Here is a 20,458-nt window from a genome sequence, read left to right on the forward strand (position 1 = left end):
AGGCATGCTTTTTTTTTTTTTTTTTTTTGGTCAGGTCACAGTTCTTAAGCTGTATCAGCTTTACTGCAGTTTTAGTCAGATTCCTCTGCTTTGAGATGGTGGCTTACGTGCACTTGGTGGAGATCTTACAAATTTCAGACAGATCTTGCTCAGCAATCCCCACTCCTACTTTTGGCCCCAAATGCCTCTGGGAGGAAGATGTGCTTTATGGCTGTTTTATTCCATTGAACCAGCAAGGGTGCAGTATGATAACATAGACTGCCTAAAGTCAATTTTTTGGTAAGCACAGTGGAGTGCCAGGCTCTTCAAGACAGTAGTGGTGGAGTTTCTGATGCCCACCCAGTCCTAAGCACTGTCCCTACAAGCTGGGGTTGTGAGTCACAGTGTCAGTGATGTTTTCACTAGAGCAAAACTGGGTAGGGTGGCTGTACACTGTTCCAGGCCACATAGCTTCCAAACCTGAGATTTTATGAGCTACCTAATAACCTTAAAAGAAATTCTCTTCTGTTTCTGCACTATGGTTTTGTAAAGTATCCTGACACATGATAGCAAATATAGAGTGCCTAGTACAGTGTCTGGCATGTACCTAACAAATGTTAGCTATTAGTTTGCATCCAGATTCTAAGTATGGAATCTAGTCAGAGTTTCAAATATGTAGGAGTTTTATTTGATTATGTTGTCCTTCAGGTGACTGCTTTACTCCCTCCTGCTTGCTCATCCTGGCTTTACGGTGGAGTTTGTAACCAAGCAACATCATAATTTATTGATTATCCTCCTCTACCCAGGAAAGGACATGAAGTCTTTTGCCTATTATCAGATAAAATAATTTACCCAGGATCATTTTCAGCCCTGTGCCTTTATAGAGAAGCAAATAAAGCCTGGACCATTGCAAGAGCCTTATAACTGCTCTCCCTGTTCTTACTCTTGCTCCCAGATAGCCTATTCTCTGTCCAAGAGTCAGAACAAACTTGTAATATTAACCAGATAACTTTACACCCCTGCTCAGAACTCTCTAATGGCTTCCTTCCATACTCAGAACTAAATTCAAATTCCCTACGATGATTTACAAGTCCTGTGTGATCTGGGCCCTGGCTAACTTGTTGCCTTACCTTCTCCTACTCTCTCCCTTCCACAGTCTGCTCTGGCCACCTTGGCCTTATTGCATGAACCACTCAAGCTCATTCCTAACCTCAGGACCTTCACACTTAATATTTTGTCCCTCTGGAATATTCTTCCCTCTGATTTTCATATTACCTCACTCCTTCAGCTCTACACTCAAAGGTCAACTTCTCAGAGAAAACCACCCTATCTAAAACATCACATTTCTATCCCTTTATCCCGTTTTATTATTTTTCATAGTATTTATCACTATCAAAAGTATTTTAGGGACTTCCCTGGTGGCACAGTGGTTAAGAATCCGTCTGCCAATGCATGGGACACGGGTTTGAGCCCTGGTCCGGGAAGATCCCACATGCCGTGGAGCAACTAAGCCCGTGCGCCACAACTACTCAGCCTGAGTTCTAGAGCCCACGAACCACAAGTACTGAGCCTGCATGCCACAACTACTGAAGCCCGCATGCCTAGAGCCCGTGCTCCACAACAAGAGAAGCCACCGCAATGAGAAGCCCGCGTGCTGCAACGAACAGTAGCCCCTGTTCTCCACAACTAGAGAAAGCCTGTAGGCAGCAATGAAGACCCAATGGAGCCAAAAATAAATAAATAAACTAATTAATTAATTTTAAAAGTATTTTATACATTTGTTTATATCTGTTTTCCTTATTACCACATAAGTTCCCAAAATACAGAAACTTTGTCTTGTTCACCACTCCACCCCTCCCTCTTTTTATTGAGGATCCATTATGGAAATATCTATATCAAATGTCACTGCTTCAGCCAGTAGTATTATATAGGTGACACTAAAAAAAAGAACAAAGTGGCATGTATTAAATTTTAAGGAATTAATGAAGACCTTAAAAGGCAGAAATTTATTAATAATAATAATATAGGATATAGGGAAGCACATGATAAAAAGCAATTACGGTTCTGTGAAGGAGAGAAAAGACGAAATCATGGAAACCAGCTAAGAGGCTGAAGCACTAAAATCATGTGTACTCAAAGTTTAAACAAGGGTAGAAGTGAGAACATAAATAGAAAATAGAAATGAAGGAGGATTAATGCAATAAGTCTTTCTCACGAGATCCTAAAGAGATTTTTTGTAACTGGCTACGTATAGAATAATAAAGAGAAGGGAACAAAGAAATTAGAAGTTCTGAGCTTCAGTACTCAAGAGAATGATGGTATCACTAGCAAATAAAGAAATGAAGAAGTCACTGATTTAGAACAGGTTTGGAAGAAGATAAGGTAATGTTTTCAATGTTAGTCATGTGGTATTCAAGGTAACAGTGAGACATCTAGATGGAAACGTGAGGCCATATAATACATATTCTTTTAGCCCAGCCATAGCGTTATTGCACAATAACAAAATACAGTCTACTGTGCTTTAAAAGGATGACTGAAATCCTCTTTCTGTTTGTTTTGACATGATGAGTAGAATGATGACATCATGATGACATGATGAGTATGCACTGTAAAAGTTTCAGTACTCATAGCACTTTAAACACTACTGACTTTTAACTGCATCACTGTGATTTGTAGCTCCCTGAGCAGCAGCGTAAAATGATGAGAGTGCCAGTATACTCTCTATCTTAACTACTCTGCCATTGTTGCCCCAAAACAGGCTCAGTCAATTTATAAATGAATGAGTATGGCAACATGATGAGTGAGGTGCATATAGGTATTTAATGGAAAGGGGCCAGAAATTCAAACTCCTATCAATGCACGAGATAATCATTGTTCTTCAAAGAGAGGAACTAGCCTATGTTGCACAGAACTTCAGAATGTCCCATCATATATATTCGTGTATACAGAAACGTTTACGAACTTGGAACCCAACTCCTTAGTATATATAAATACCACCCAAATCGCAGTTTTAACACACATGAATTTTTCATGAATGCAACTGCCATGTAAACTGAGGTAAACTTTATTTATTTATTTATTTTGGCTGCGCTGCGCGGCACGTGGAATCTTAGCTCCCCGACCAGGGATCGAACCCGCACCTCCTGCATTGCAAGCACAGTCTTAACCACTGGACCACCAGGGAATTCCCGAGGTAAACTTTAGCAAGAGTTGATCATTTCAGAAAATCATGTCATTGTTAGTAATGCCACTCACTGGTGGAATTTAGGTTGCTGATCAACACACTTGCCTATGTGCAAGTGTGATATAGTGATGCTGTAGGTACAAGTATCTAATTATTTCATTGTTTTCTCTATAGTCATTACCAAGCCTTTTCATTTTGAAATATAACTTTTTGTTATAATTTGTTTATAACCATTTTCTAAATTTATTTCCTCTTAATAATAAAAGCATTATATTGGTATTTCTAAAATTATATGTGTAGGCTGATTATATTGTCCTTGAATTTCCATTTCAGGTAAATAAAGTATTATAAAATATTTGTTTAAAATTTTAAAAGAGTGGGGTTGGGTCTGATAGGGTTGAGAACCACTAGCCTTAGAAGATTTGCAAGTCAAGAGGCACACTGGTATTTTATCTTGGACCAGTTTGCCTAAAAGTAAATCCTCCAGTCTCCTGTCTAGGGAACATAAACCTACTGCAAGCATTTTGGGAGTTAAGAGGAGTCAAAGCTCTCCCTATTCAGTACCCAGACTTTCATTATACCTCTCCTTTCATCACCATCCCATTTTCTGTACAGACCCTCAAGCCCTGCTTTCAGTTATTCTAGAACCTAGAACTTCTATTTCATTCCCTCTAAAGAATAAATCTCCAGAATTCTCCCAAGGTAAGCCAGTGGTTATCACTTCATTATACCACATAAGGGAGAAAAATCTGGGAAGTTTAACTGCTTCTTTTGTAGACCTTCAACAATATTTGTTTTCGGCCTCACCTCACATCCCACTTTCAGAGACACCAGTGCCTCAACCTCCTGAGCCTTTCCAAGGTTCTTTAGTATAACATGATTTGTGCTTCTTAATTATTGGTTCTTTCTCTCCAACCAACAAGCTTAAGGTGTAACTGTTTAATGTCTAATGAAGGTAAACACATGTGTTTAACCTAGTATATTTAACTGGAAATTGCAGTTTTCTGTAAATATTTAAATATTTGTGTATTTAAGAAATCTATCAATATTTTAGTTGTGATTTCTTTTTACATATTTTGGTATAAACAAGTTAATAAATGTTAAAGCTTGAATTGAATGGAAAATATTCCATAAAAAATAAAATGCCAACATGATTACAGTAAAAAAAAAAATAAAGCCTAAATAAATCAATAACTAAAGAAGAAATAGTAACAGTGTGGGCGTATGTATGCATATGCACACAAATATGGTTCAGTCACTTTTCCCTTTTGGTTTGTATGGAGGCAGATGGGGTAAGTGATAATGTAGAATGAGAGTCATCCAAATTTGGACACAGAGGTGAAAAAGTAACAGTAGAGAGTGGGGATATACTTTAACTAAATTAGTTTATGTAATTCTAAAACTCTTGCGGAGTACATGACATTTTTTCCAGTTTACAGATGAAGAATCTGAAGCTAAGAAAGATTAAGGAACTACTCCGAACTCATGGCTAATCATCCTTTCTGCTATACTTATTGTTGCTCTTTCATGTTTAATCCTACATTGAACAAATTATTCTATGGAACCAACTGTTCTTGTAGTGGAGGAAGAAGTACCAACAACTTTACCACTTGCCTCAAAGTACTGTGAGGGGGACAGTGTCATTCTTGTTATCTCCAGAGCCTAGTATAGTACCTATCACGTTATGGGCATTTAATCATTGCTGAATGAATGAATTTTGGAATGAGAGAGTACAATTTGGTGGAACAAAATAACATGAGGTTAGTCAACAGAATTATTTAAATAAGAATTATAACCACTAAAGTAGCTGTTTAAAATGAAGTAGTAAAATCTAAAATAGAAAATACAAACTAAAAATTTTATTGCTATCTATTAAGTTACCCAAATATCACGTAACATACCAGTAAGTACTATATTCCAAAGTATCCCAGTCATATTAGATGACTCATATTAATACCAGCTTGGCAAAGACATAAGCCACCTGTCCTTTATACTTTGATAGTAAAATAAGCCAGTGATGGGGGAAGGTAATCAGGCAGATAAGATTTCAAAGGGAATATATTTCATAACACGTATTTCAGCCAACATCTGCTCCAAGCATATATACTACAGCATAAGAAAAATAGGGCTTCTCCTTTGCAACTCAAGGAGTTTAAAAGAACATCAAATAAATAGACTATCATTCCATCCCATCCCATTTGCTGCCAATGTTATACGCAACAAATTATTGCTACTGTTAACACTATTCTCTAAAATCTTTCATCTAGTATCAGGATACTTCTCTTCAGGTCACCTTCTGCTTTGTAGAACAAAGTAAGCTAAGTTGTTTGTTATGTTTCTGTACGTTTCCATAGCAAAGGTCTGTGCCTGCTTAATTTAACTAAAGCTGGAGGGTTAAAGCCTGAAGGTATACGACAGATTAAAGCAGCTTCAATAAGAGGAGTTCTATTATCAGTCCTGCTACATTACTTGGAGGGAGCGGATCTGAATATATTAGACACATGACAACACAATGTAGAGATAATAAAAAAACAAAATTAAATTTCCATAAATTGCTTCAAACTGAAAATATACATATAACAACATCATACAAAAAATCATCACCTGGAAATGAATCTTGGCGTATAATGAAATACAAAGTCTAGTTATGGAAAAAAATACTACAATCTCCATTTTAACTTTCAGTAACTTTTGGGATAAGACTCAAAATATTTATTCCTTCATAAAACTTATCACTGTATAATAAAGTATGTATGTAATTTTATCCCATATGTAGATTCAAGTAACCACCATTAACAGTCATGATCCAGAACTCTTCCATTACCACAAAGGAACTCTCTCGTGCTACCCATTTACATTCACAGTCTTCAACCAGTTCCTGTTCCCTGGCAACCGCTAATCTAGTGTCATCTCTGTAGCTCTGCCATTTTGAGAATGTTATATATATAAATGGAATCACAGTATGTAACCATTTGAGATTGCCTTTTTTTCCAGTCAGCATAGCTCCATGGAGAACCTTCCAACTTGTGTGTATCAACAGTTTGTTCCTTTTTATTGCTGAATGGTAGCTAGTGCATTGTATGGATATACCAGTTTGTTTAACTCTTCTTCCATTTGGTTTGTTTCTAATTTTTGACTAAGAAAAATGACACTACTATGAACCTTAAAGGTTATTGTGTGAACAAGTTTTTATTTTTCTGTGATAAATGCCAAATGTGATTCCTGGGTCATGTGGTAAATGCAAGTTTAGTTTTTTAAGAACCTGACAAACTATCTTGCGGAGTGGTTGTACCATTTTACATTCGTAACAGCAGTTTAGGTGGGATAAAGTTTCTTGGCATCCTTGCCAGCATTTAGTATTATCACTATTTTTTTTTTCCTGTACATGGGCCTCTCACTGTTGTGGCCGCTCCCATTGCGGAGCACAGGCTCCGACACACAGGCTCAGTGGCCACGGCTCACGGGCCCAGCCGCTCCGCGGCATGTGGGATCTTCCCGGACCAGGGCACGAACCCATGTCCCCTGCATCAGCAGGCGGACTCTCAACCACTGCGCCACCAGGGAAGCCCTATCACTATTTTTTTATTTAACTGTTCTATAAGGCATATAGTGATATCTCATTGTGGTTTTAATTTGCATTTTTCTAATGGCTAATAATGTGGAAAATCTTTTCACATGCTTATTTGCCATCTTATCTCCTCCTTGGCAAAATGTCTGTTCATGTCTTGTGCCCATTTATAACTGAATTGCTTTTTTTAAAATTTTATTTTATTTATTTATTTATTTTTGGCTGCACTGGGTCTTTGTTGCTGTGCACGGGCTTTCTCTAGTTGCGGAGAGAGGGGGCTACTCTTCGTTGCCGTGCGTAGGCTTCTCATTGTGGTGGCTTCTCTTGTTGCTCTAGAGCACAGGCTCAGTAGTTGTGGGTCACGGGCCCAGTTGCTCTGCGGCATGTGGGATCTTCCCGGACCAGGGCTCAAACCCGTGTCCCCTGCACTGGCAGGCAGACTCCCAACCACTGCGCCACCAGGGAAGCCCCCTGAATTGCTTTTTTACTGCTGAGTTTTCAAAGTTCTTTACCTATTCTAGATACAAGATCTTTGTCGGATATGTGGTTTGCAAATGTTTTCTCCCTGTCTATAGCCTGTCTTTGCCATCCTTTTATATTTTTTTTGCTATGCTGTGCAGCATGTGGAATCTTAGTTCCTCAAGCAGGGATTGAACCAGTACCCCCTGCATTGGGAGTGCGGAGTCCCAACGACTGGACCACCAGGGAAGTCCTCCATCCTCTTAATAGGATCTTTCACAGAGCTAAAGTTTTTAATTTTGATGAAGTCCAATTTATCTATTTTTTCTTCTAGTATCATGCTTTTGGTATCATGCCCGAGAACTTTTCTCATAGCTTGAGGTCCTGAAGATTTTCTCCTATGCTTTCTTCTAAAAGTTTTATGGTTTTACAATTCACATTTAATTTCACAATCCATTTTGAATTAATTTTTGTATAAGATGTGAGGTTTAGGTTAAGGTGGTTTTATTTGCTTAAAGATGTCCAACTGCTACAGCACCATTCGTTAAAAAGACAATGTAGGGCTTCCCTGGTGGCGCAGTGGTTGAGAGCCCGCCTGCCGATGCAGGGGACACAGGTTCGTACCCCGGTCCAGGAAGATCCCACATGCTGTGGAGCGGCTAGGCCCTTGAGCCATGGCCGCTGAGCCTGCGCGTCCGGAGCCTGTGCTTCGCAACGGGACAGGCCACAACAGTGAGAGGCCCGCGAACCGCAAAAAAAAAAAAAAAAGACAATGTAAAAGTTCTTAAAGAATATTCATCTTGGTCTATAAGCAGTATATTTTTTATTTAAATACAGTTGCCATTACCTATGCTAAATTAAAAATGGATGTAATTTCAAATGATTTTCACATTTTGAAAAATGAGAATAAAATGTTTCTGATAATTCCTAAAATACTAATACTTTTTGGACAAATGAAATCAAATTCTACTGTTGCATATTTCTTGTAATTCATTAACATGCCGTATTTCCTTTGGTCTCAGAGCCTTCTAAATCAACACTGCTCAACAGAACTCGCTGCAATGATGAAAATATTCTATATCTGAATTGTAAAAAAAACCCCATGATCCATGTCATATCAATTGTTGTGTAAGGTGTGAAGTTTAGGTTAAAGTTTATTTTCTTGTCTATGGATGTCCAATTGCTACAGCATCATTTGTTCAAAAGGCAATGTAGGGCTTCCCTGGTGGCACAGTGGTTGAGAGTCTGCCTGCCGATGCAGGAGACACGGGTTCGTGCCCCGGTCCGGGAAGATCCCACATGCTGCGGAGTGGCTGGGCCCGTGAGCCGTGGCTGCTGAGCCTGCGCGTCCGGAGCCTGTGCTCCGCAACGGGAGAGGCCACAACAGTGAGAGGCCCGCGTACCGCAAAAAAAAAAAGGCAATGTAACCATTACCCACATTGGCTACCAAGCCTTGAAGTGTTGTTAATGCAAGTGAAGAACTGAATTTTAAATTTTAGTTGCTTTAAATTTAAATGTGGTTAGTGGCTGCTGAATTGGACAGTGTAGCTCTAAACCCTTTCCTCTGCTTAATACTTTCACTTCCTTAGTATTTAGCTTTTCCCTGGCTAATGTTTATTAATTAGCTAGGAACTTCACTCAAATAAGCAGTGCCTGATTCAACCCCTTCATCTGGGTTTTAGGTCCCTATTTGCTGTCAGAGAGATCTGAATTTCCCCCATTAAGGCTTTATCATACTTTTGTTATTATCTTGTTTGCAAACTTCACTGAACTAGAAATTTCATGAGAGTAGGAAACATGTCTGATTCCACTCCCCCTCTTGAATCCCCAGCTACAGTAACAAACTACCCTGAGTGTATTACATATTTGCAGACCATATTAATGAATAAGATTATTTACTTTGAATAAAAGTAAAAGTTAGTTTATTAGTTGGCTAGAAAGTAGGTGGTATTTTTCAACAGCTTCGTAGTTTGAGTTTTTAAAATTTCAAGAAATATATACTTCAGAAACTTCTTGGCTCTCACCATATAATTATATTGAGAACATCTGAAATCCTCCTTTGGGGAGTATCAGAAAGATTTCTAGAACTTGTGCTTAAGTGCTCTTTCTCTTTTCATTTTGATACAACACTGGCCAATGGAATGCTAACACAGCTCTTTAAAATGACAGCAATCAACCCAGATGAATTCTAAGATGCCAATGTAGATATCTTATTCTGCTGCATTTTCTCCATCAGGGTTCACAGAACATTGATCAAGCTGCTAAAAGAAGCCTAAGTAATAATAGCAAATAATATTTACTGAACATTTACTATGTTCTTTACATGCAATGTTTCATTTCATCCCCACATCAGCTCTTAGGTAGGTGATATTATTCTCATTCTACAAAAAAGGAATTGGAGGTAGTTCCCTCCATAATTAACTTCTATCACATCGTATTCTAATTTCCAATATAGCCCTTAATACATTCTAATATTATTTTGTTTATTTGCTTATTGTCTCTGCTCAGTATAATGCAAGAAAGACCCATAAGGGCAGGGACCTTTTCTGTCTTATTTATCTCTGGATCCCCAGCATCTACAATATTGCCTATAATGTAGTGAGCAATCAAAAAATATTTATTGAATGAGTGAAAGGATAGGTGAATGAATAAACTAAGCAATGAATGATTCAATAAAAGGTCTAGAAAAGTTAAACTGCTTGGCCAAAGATACAGTACAGCTCAGGATTCAAACCCAAGCAGTATGACTGCAGAGCCCATACCAGTCATTGAGCTACTAGTATTGACTCCTGAATGTACTTAAAGACCAACACCGTATAGCAAATGTGGACGAGAAGACAAGCTGACCACCAAAGATTTACGTATAGAACTGTATAGTGTATACCTTTCCTAGTCCTCTTGCAAATGAGTAGGGCCACTCATTTGCAAGTGATTACTACTGGACAGTGAGTAGTAATAATTGGTAGTAATTTCCAGGTTCATGTATCTTATGTGCCTTTCCTATACTTTCTTCCCTTTTCCCAGGGACCATGGAGGCTGTGTGCTGAACATGATTGTATCAAAAAATAGACCTTGTATTCAAGAGTGACAATACAAAAGAAAATAAACTTTTCTGTCGCAAACCAACAAGAACTAGAGATTATTAGTCATAGTAGTTAGCCTACCACAATTAATCTAAAAGAGCTTAAACTAAAATGATGGTAAACAAGGTCCAAGATTTTTATCAGGAGCTCCAAACGTTGTAGAAACAGCACTTGTCTTTAAATCAAACACCAGGATTTCTAAAAAGGCTTATTCAGAGAATTAAAAGAGATAATGTGAAAGTACTTTATAAAATGAAAAGCACATGAAATTATAAGATAACTATAAGAGGCAACATGGTACAATGAAAGTGGAACAGCAGAGTCAAAAGACCTGGGTTTAAGATCTCTACCAATTACATTAAGTGTAATATTAAATCATCTGTACAATGTACTTGTCTTGCCCTTTTCAAAAAACTTTAGCAAATATTAAATATAAACTCTGAGAAAACATTTTGTAAACTACAAAGAACTACAAAAAAAATCAATTTTTGCAATTAGCAACAGAACAAATATGCAAAATGTCACTAAATTAGGCAATTTAAGAGCATATTGGTGTCTAGCATTTTTTGGATAAATGTCAACATTAAACTAAATTCTTTTAAAATTATTTGTTCTATAACCTAAACATTATTCTAAAAGATATGGAGACTCTATACTATGTTAAACCATCTAAAACAAAATTCAGAAAGTTAAGACCTGCAAGTCTCTTTGAATCCTAGGCCTGAAAATGTGTATTTTCATTAGAGAACTCCAATAAAAGTTATTGACTTTAATTAAACAGACAATTTTCCTAATTTGGATAAGAAAAATAATCTGATTAAGTACTCACTATACACTATGTTAACTTTATTAAAGATTAATTTCCTGACAAGTAAACAAGTTAGTTTCATTTTAAATTAAACTGCATCATTCTATTTACAATAGCCAGGACATGGAAGCAACCTAAGTGACCATCGACAGATGAATGGATAAAGAAGATGTGGCACATATATACAATGGAATATTACTTAGCCATAAAAAGAAACGAAACTGAGTTATTTGTAGTGAGGTGGATGGACCTAGAGTCTGTCATACAGAGTGAAGTAAGTCAGAAAGAGAAAAACAAATACCGTATGCTAACATATATATATGGAATCTAAAAAAAAAAAAGGTTCTGAAGAACCTAGGGGCAGGACAGGTATAAAGCCACAGACATAGAGAATGGACTTGGACTTGAGGACACGGGGAGGGGGAAGGGTAAGCTGGGACGAAGTGAGAGAGTGGCATGGATATATATACACACTACCAAATGTAAAACAGATAGCTAGTGGGGAAGCAGCTGCATAGCACAGGGAGATCAGCTCGGTGCTTTGTGACCACCTAGACGGGTGGGATAGGGAGTGTGGGAGGGAGATGCAAGAGGGAGGGGATATAGGGATATATGTATATGTATAGCTGATTCACTTTGTTATACAGCAGAAACACACCATTGTAAAGCAATTATACTCCAATAAAGATGTTAAAAAAAATAAAAATAATATATGGAATCTAAAAAAAAAAAGGTTCTGAAGAACCTAGGGGCAGGACAGGTATAAAGCCACAGACATAGAGAATGGACTTGGACTTGAGGACACGGGGAGGGGGAAGGGTAAGCTGGGACGAAGTGAGAGAGTGGCATGGATATATATACACACTACCAAATGTAAAACAGATAGCTAGTGGGAAGCAGCTGCATAGCACAGGGAGATCAGCTCGGTGCTTTGTGACCACCTAGACGGGTGGGATAGGGAGTGTGGGAGGGAGATGCAAGAGGGAGGGGATATGGGGATATATGTATATGTATAGCTGATTCACTTTGTTATACAGCAGAAACACACCATTGTAAAGCAATTATACTCCAATAAAGATGTTAAAAAAAATAAAAATTAAAAATAATTTAAACTGCATCTATTTCTCTATTGTGCTTGTATATTCTTAAGGCACTACAGAAATTTTTTACCCCCACCACACAAAAACATTGTGGAGTATGTAAAACCCAAAAAACCCCCTAGGAAGTTGGAAGAAGTTTCTTAACAGTGCTCTATAATTCTACAGTCCCTAACCATGAAGTATAAAAAGAAATAAGATTATATATATTTTTCATCTATCAGCCCAATTTGATAATAAAAGGACATTCGGTTTCTACTTTGTACTCTCCATCTATAAATTCATCAGATTATAGAAAATACAAGGAAGAAGTAGACAATGCCTGTATGGTTCAGTTTTTAAAAATTTTTTTTTGGCTGCGTTTGGTCCTCTTTGCTGCACACGGGATTTCTCTGGTTGTGGTGAGCAGGGGCTACTCTTTGTTGTGGTGCGTGGGTTTCTCATTGCAGTGGCTTCTCTTGTTGTGGAGCATGGGCTCTAGGCACATGGGCTTCAGGAGTTGTGGCACATGGGCTTAGTTGCTCCGCAGCATGTGGGATCACCCCAGACCAGGGATTGAACCCGTGTCCCCTGCACTGGCAGGCGGATTCTTAACCACTGCGCCACAAGGCAAGTCCCCCAGGGGATTTATAGTAGTGACACCCACACCTCAGTTTTCTTTTTCCCCTTCTAAAAGCCACACATTAAAGACTAGGATATTTAAAAAACAACTGAATATCTGGGGAAAATTAGAAAATAATCACCCATGGCCAGGGAAAGGCTCAAAAAAGACCAGAGAAGACCTTAAGTTTATACCTCAGGCTGATCCCTGGCAAAAAAAAAAAAAAAAAACCAACAAAAAAACCAGCTTACGACAATAAAAAAGACAAAAACAAAAAAGAGCAAGCCCTGTGGAAGGGGGAGAATCTGATTTCTAGTTGTGAACAAAACTTTACAACTTAAGGAACTAGAAAAAGAACAAACTAAACCTAAAGCCAGCAGAAGAAAGTAATAAACATTAGAGCAGAGGTAAATGAAACAGGAAACAGAAAAATACAGAAAAATCAATGAAACCAAAAGTTGGTTCTTTAAAAAGATCAAAATTGACAAACTTTTAGCTCAACAGACTAAGAAAAAAGGAGAAAATACCTGAATTACTAAAATTAGAAACGACACTACCAATTCTACAGAAATAAAAAGGATTAGGGCTTCCCTGGTGGCGCAGTGGTTAAGAATCTGCCTGCCAATGCAGGGGACACAGGTTCGAGCCCTGGTCTGGGAGGATCCCATGTGCTGCAGAGCAATTAAGCCTGTGCACCACAACTACTAAGCCTGAGCTCTAGAGCCTGCAAGCCCAACTACTGAAGCCCGTGCACCTAGAGCCCGTGCTCTGAAACAAGAGAAGCCACTGCAATGAGAAGCCCACGCTCTCTGCAACTAGAGAAAGCCCATGCACAACGAAGACCCAACGCAGCCAAAAAAACAAAATTAATTAATTAATTATTTTAAAGAAAGGATTATAAGAGAGTACTATGAACAACTGTATACCAGCAAACTGGATAACCTACATGAAGTGGACAAATTCCTAGAAACACAAACCCTTAAAACTAAACCACAAAGAAACAGACAATCTGAATATTCCTTTAACTAGTAAGAAGATGGAACCGGTAATTAGAAATCTCCTCACAGGGGCTTCCGTCGTGGCACAGTGGTTAAGAATACGCCTGCCAATACGGGGACATGGGTTTGAGCCCTGGTCTGGGAGGATCCCACATGCTTCGGAGCAACTAAGCCCATGTGCCACAACTACTGAGCCCTGGTGCCTAGAGCCCGTGCTCCGCAACAAGGGAAGCCACCACAATGAGAAGCCCACGCTCCACACCAAAGAGTAACCCCCACTCGCTGCAACTAAAGAAAGCCTGCGCGCAGAAACGAAGACCCAATACGGCAAAAAAAAAAAAAAAAATTTCCTGACAAAGCAAAGCCCTGGACCCAGTGAATTCAACCAAACATTTAAAGAAGAACTAATACTGATCTTCTTCAAACCTTCAAATAAATTGAAGAGGAGGGAACACTTCCTAACTCATTCCATGGAGTCAGCATTACCCTGATATCAAAGCCAGACGAAGACAATACAAGAAAACTACAGACCAATATCCCTTATGAGCACTGATGAAAAATCCTCAACAAAATACTGGCAAACCAAATTCTGCAGCATATTTGAAGAATTATACACCATGACCAAGTGGGATTTATTCCCAGAATGCAAGAATGGTTCAACACATGAATATCAATCAATGTAATAAACCAACATTAACATAATGAAGGGAAAAAAAAAATCACATGATTATCTCAACTGGTTCAGAAAAAGCATTTGGCAAAATTCAATACCCTTTCATGATAAAAACACTCAATAAGGTAGGAATAGAAGGAAAATATCTCAAAATAATAAAAGCCATATATGAAAAACCCATTTGGGACTTCCCTGGTGGTCCAATGGGTAAGACTCCATGCTTCCAATGCAGGAGGCTCAGGTTCAATCTCCGGTCGAGGAATTAGATCCCACATGCATGCCGCAACTATGAGTTCGCATGCAGCAACTAAGAAGTCCACATGCCACAACTAAAAACATGTGGCAATGAAGATCCCACGTGCCACAACTAAGACCTGGTGAAGAAGGGAGGGAGGGAGGATAAGAGGAAGGGAGGAAGGGAGGGAGGGAGGGAGGGAGGGAGGAAGGAAGCCCCACAGCAAACATCATACTCATAAAAACTGAAAGTTTTTCCTCTACGATCAGGAACAAGTAATGATGCTTGCTTTCACCACTTCTTTTCAACATAGTACTGGAAGTTCTAGCCAGAGCAATTAGGCAAGAAAAAGAAATAAAAGGTATCTAAATTGGAAAGGAAGAAGCAAAATTATCTGTTCTTAGATGATATAATCTTATATATAGAAAACCCTGGGCTTCCCTTGTGGCACAGTGGTTAAAAATCTGCCTACCAATGTAAGGGACACAGGTTCGAGCCCTGGCCCGGGAAGATCCCACATGCCGTGGAGCAACTAAGCCCGTGCGCCACAACTACTGAGCCTGAGCTCTAGAGCCCACAAGCCACAACTACTGAGCCCATGTGCCACAACTACTGAAGTCTGTGCACCAGAGCCTGTGCTCCACAACAAGAGAAAGCCACAACAATGAGAAGCCCACGCAGCACGATGAAGAGTACCCCCACTCACCACAACTAGAGAAAGCCCGTGCACAGCAACGAAGACCCAACACAGCTAAAAATTAATTAATTAATTTAAAAAACAAAGGAAACCCTAATGATTCTACCAAAACAAAAACAAAAACTGCTAGAGATAATAAATGAATTCAACAAAGTAGCAGGACACAAAGTCAACACATGAAAATCAGTTGCATTTCTACACACAGTGAACAACCTGAAAAGGAAATTATGAAAACAATTCCATTTACAATAGCATCAAGAAGAATAAAATACCTAGGAATTAACTCAATCAAAGGGGTTACAGTTTTACACAATGAAAACTATACAACATTGCTGAAAAAAATTAAAGAAGACAGGAATAAATGGAAAAACATCCCATGTTCATGGACTGGAAGATTTATTATTGTTAACATGTCAATACTACCTAAAGCAATCTACAGATTCAATGCAGTCTGCATAAAAATCTCAAAGACATTTTTTGAGGAATAGAAAAATCCATCCTAAAAGTCATATGGAATCTCAAGGGACGCTGAATAGCCAAGACAATCTTCAAAAAAAAGAACAAAACTGAAGACCCATGCTTTCAGATTTCAAAGCTTACTACAAAGCTACCGCAATCAAAACACTGTGGAACTAGCACAGACAGACACAGAGACCAATGGGACAGAATAGAGAGCCTAGAAATAAACCCTTGCACATATGGTCAAAGGTTTTTGTTTTGTTTTGTTTTGGTTTTGACTGTACCACACAGTGATCTTAGTTCCCTGATCAGGGATTGAACCTGGGCCCTGGCAGTGCAAGTGCCAAGTCCTAACCACTGGACTGCCAGGGATGATTTTTAACAACAATGTTAAGACTATTCAATGAGGACAGGAGAGTCTTTTCAACAAATGATGCTGAGAAAACTGGGTAACTACATGCAAAAGAATAAAGCTGGACCCTTACCTAACACCATATACAAAAATTAACTCAAATGGAGAAAAGACCTAAATGTATGATTTTAACTATAAAACTCTTAGATAATCTTTTTTTTTTTGGGCCACCGCCGTGAGGCTCATGGGATCTTAGTTCCTTCATCAGGGACTGAACCCAGGCCCTCTGCAGTGAAAGCGCTGAGTACTAACCATTGGATAATCTTAATCAAAATCCCAGCAGGTTTTTTTTTTAATTTTGGGGGTGTGGTGGGTAGAGATTGACAAGCTGACTCTACAATTCATACAGAAATGCAAAGGACCTGGAATAACCAATACAATCCTAAAAAAAGACCCACACTATCAAATATCAAGATTTACTATAAAGAAATTGTAATTAATGCAATGTAGTAATGGTACTAAGACAGAACAAATAGTCCAATGGCACAGAATGAAGAGTTAGGGAAGAGAGCCACAGATATACAGCTGGGCACCTGATTTATGACAAAGGCACCAATGTCGTAGAGTAGAAAAATGATGGGCTTTTCAATAATGGTACTGGATCAACTTCTATCCATAAGAAAACAAAATGTATCTTAATCTTTACCTTTAATTCATATACAAAAATTAATTTGAGATAGATCACAGACCTATATGTAAAAGGTAAAGTAATAAAGCTTCCAGAATAAAACACAGGAAACTATCTTCATAACCTTGGAGCAAGCAAAGATTCTTCAAAAGGTATGAAAGCACTTTCCATGGAAAACAAGACTGATAATTTGGAGTTCATTAAAAACTTCCATTTACCAAAAGACACAATTAAGAAAGTGAAAAAGCAAGCAACAGACTAGGAAAAGAAATGTCATTTGCCATACATATATCTGACAAAGGACTTATATCCAAATATTAAAAACTCCTACGAATCAATAAGAAAAAGAGACAATTTAAAAATTGGTCAAGAGATGTGAACAGACACTTCACAAAAAGGACAGCCAAATGTCTGATAAACATATGAAAAGATGTTCAACATCACTGGTTATCAAGAAACAACAATTTAAAAAAAAAAAAGAAAGAAACAACAATTTAAAACCAGTGTGATACCTCCACATCCCTGTCAGAATGGTTAAAATTAAAAGACAAGAACCAAGTGCTGGTATTATTGGTGAGGATGTAGAGTACCTGGAACTTTCATATATGGCTGGTCAGAAGTAAAAACTGGTACAGCTCCTTTGAAAAACCAGCAATTGCACTCTGAGACATATAAACATATACCAAAAACATGTGAATGCTTCGTCCATCAAAAGATATGTGTGAAAAAAAGCATACAACAGCTTTACTCATGATATATGAAAACTGGACACAAACCAAGTGTCAATGAACAGAACGACAGATAAAGAAATTGTAGTAAATTCATACGATGGAATATTATACAGCAATTTTTTTCAAACTACAAAAAAACTCAAACTGGATGAATTTCACGCTCCTGTGTTGAATAAATGAAGCTAGACAGAAAACAGAACATTTTGTATGAGTCCATTTATTAGCAACTCATGAATAAAAAAACTAATCAATGATAATAAATGGTCAGAAGCACAGTTACCTTTGGTTGGAAGATATAAACTGGGAAGGGCACAAGGGAGTCTTCTGGGGTGCTTAAAACATTCTATATCTTAACCTGTTTGTAGTTTTACGTGTGCGTGAGTATGTGTGTGCGTGTGTCTGTGTGTGTATGAAAAATTCATTGAGCTATACATGTTAATATTTGTGTACTTTAATGATGCATTCCCATACAGCAGTAAAACATTTTTTAAAAGTCTGCACATACAGAAAAAAATCAAGGCATTTTTCCCAGGCTTGAGAACCAAGCACACCACTCTTATGTGTAATGGTCAGATTGGTCTGGAATGGCAATTGGTGTCATCCTCTTTCTCTTTCTGAATATTAAAAAATTCTCAGAACATCCAGTCCCTACCATCAGTAAACTTACACAAGCCTCTTAGATAGCCTCATCCACCAGAGGGCAGACAGCAGAAGCAAGAAGAACTACAATCATGCGGCCTGTGGAACAAAAACCACATTCACAGAAAGATAGACAAGATGAAAAGGCAGAGGGCTATGTACCAGATGAAGGAACAAGATAAAACCCCAGAAAAACAACTAAATGAAGTAGAGATAGGCAACCTTCCAGAAAAAGATTTCAGAAGAATGATAGTGAAGATGATCCAGGACCTCGGAAAAAGAATGGAGGCAAAGATTGAGAAGATGCAAGAAATGTTTAACAAAGACCTAGAAGAATTAAAGAACAAACAAACAGAGATGAACAATACAATAACTGAAATGAAAACTACACTAGAAGGAACCAATAGCAGAATAACTGAGGCAGAAGAATGGATAAGTGAACTGGAGGACAGAATGGTGGAATTCATTGCTGTGGAACAGAATAAAGAAAAGAATGAAAAAAAATGAAGACAGCCTAAGAGACCTATGGGACAACATTAAACGCAACATTTGCATTACAAGGGTCCCAGAAGGAGGACAGAAAGAGAAAGGACCAGAGAAAATATCTGAAGAGATTATAGTTAAAAACTTCCCTAACATGGGAAAGGAAATAGCCACCCAAGTTCAGGAAGCACAGAGGGTCTCATACAGGATAAACCCAAGGAGAAACACGCCGAGACACACAGTAATCAAATTGGCAAAAATTAAAGACAAAGAAAAGTTATTGAAAGCAGCAAGGGAAAAATGACAAATAACAGATAAGGGAACTCCCATAAGGTTAACAGCTGATTTCTCAGCAGAAACTCTACAAGCCAGAAGGGAATGGCATGATATAGTTAAAGTGATGAAAGGGAAGAACCTACAACCAAGATTACTCTACCCAGCAAGGATCTCATTCAGATTTGATGGAGAAATCAGAAGCTTTACAGACAAGCAAAAGATAACAGAATTCAGCACCACCAAAACAGCTCTACAACTAATGGTGAAGGAACTTCTCTAAGTGGGAAACACAAGAGAAGAAAAGGACCTACAAAAACAAACCCAAAACAATTAAGAAAATGGTCATAGGAAAATGCATATCGATAATTACCTTAAATGTGAATGGACTAAATGCTCCAACCAAAAGACACAGGCTTGCTGAATGGATACAAAAACAAGACCCATCTATATGCTGTCTACAAGAGACCCACTTCAGACCTAGGGACACATTCAGACCAAAAGTGAGGGGATGGAAAAAGATATTCCATGCAAATGGAAATCAAAAGAAAGCCGGAGTAGCAATACTCATATCAGATAAAACAGACTTTAAAATAAAGAATGTTACAAGAGACAAGGAAGGACACTACATAATGATGAAGGGATCAATCCAAGAAGATATAACAATTATAAATATATATGCACTCAACACAGGAGCACCTCAATACATAAGGCAACTGCTAAAAGCTATAAAAGAGGAAATCAACAGTAACACAATAATAGTGGCAGACTTTAACACCTCACTTACACCAATGGACAGATCATACAAAATGAAAATAAATAAAGAAACAGAAGCTTTAAATGACACAATAGACCAGATAGATTTCATTGATATTTATAGGACATTCCATCCAAAAACAGCAGATTACACTTTCTTCTCAAGTGTGCACAGAACATTCTCCAGGATAGATCACATCTTGGGTCACAAATCAGGCCTCAGTAAATTTAAGAAACTTGAAATCATATCAAGCATCTTTTCTGACCACAACGCTATGAGATTAGAAATGAATTACAGGGAAAAAAACGTAAAAGAACACAAACACAAGGAGGCTAAACAATACGTTACTAAGTAACAAAGAAATCACTGAAGAAATCAAGAGGAAATCAAAAAATACCTAGAGACAAATGACAATGAAAACACGATGGTCAATCATAAAGATCAGAGCAGAAATAAATGAAACAGAAACAAAGAAAACAATAGCAAATATCAATAAAACGAAAAGCTGGTTCTTTAGAAGATAAACAAAATTGATACACCATTAGCCAGAATCATCAAGAAAAAGAGGGAGAGGACTCAAATCAATAAAATTAGATAAGAAAAAGGAGAAGTTACAACAGACACTGCAGAAATACAAAGCATCTTAAGAGACTACTACAAGCAACTCTATGCCAATAAAATGGACAACCTGGAA

At 38.0% G+C, this 20,458-nt stretch overlaps 1 protein-coding gene and 1 non-coding gene across 6 annotated transcripts in view; both read right to left on the reverse strand.

Moving 5' to 3' along the window:
* NFATC3 (nuclear factor of activated T cells 3) overlaps window positions 1-20,458 on the reverse strand; it is a 124,190-nt gene that overhangs the window by 55,203 nt on the left and 48,529 nt on the right. The gene's annotated exons all lie outside the window — the stretch shown is intronic.
* Window positions 16,142-16,213, reverse strand: TRNAA-UGC (transfer RNA alanine (anticodon UGC)). The gene has a single exon. It is a non-coding gene; the product is annotated as a tRNA-Ala (tRNA).

This window comes from Neophocaena asiaeorientalis, unplaced genomic scaffold (assembly GCF_003031525.2).
Source record: "Neophocaena asiaeorientalis asiaeorientalis breed wild unplaced genomic scaffold, Neophocaena_asiaeorientalis_V1.1 scaffold90, whole genome shotgun sequence".
Classification (NCBI taxonomy): Eukaryota; Metazoa; Chordata; class Mammalia; order Artiodactyla; family Phocoenidae; genus Neophocaena; species Neophocaena asiaeorientalis.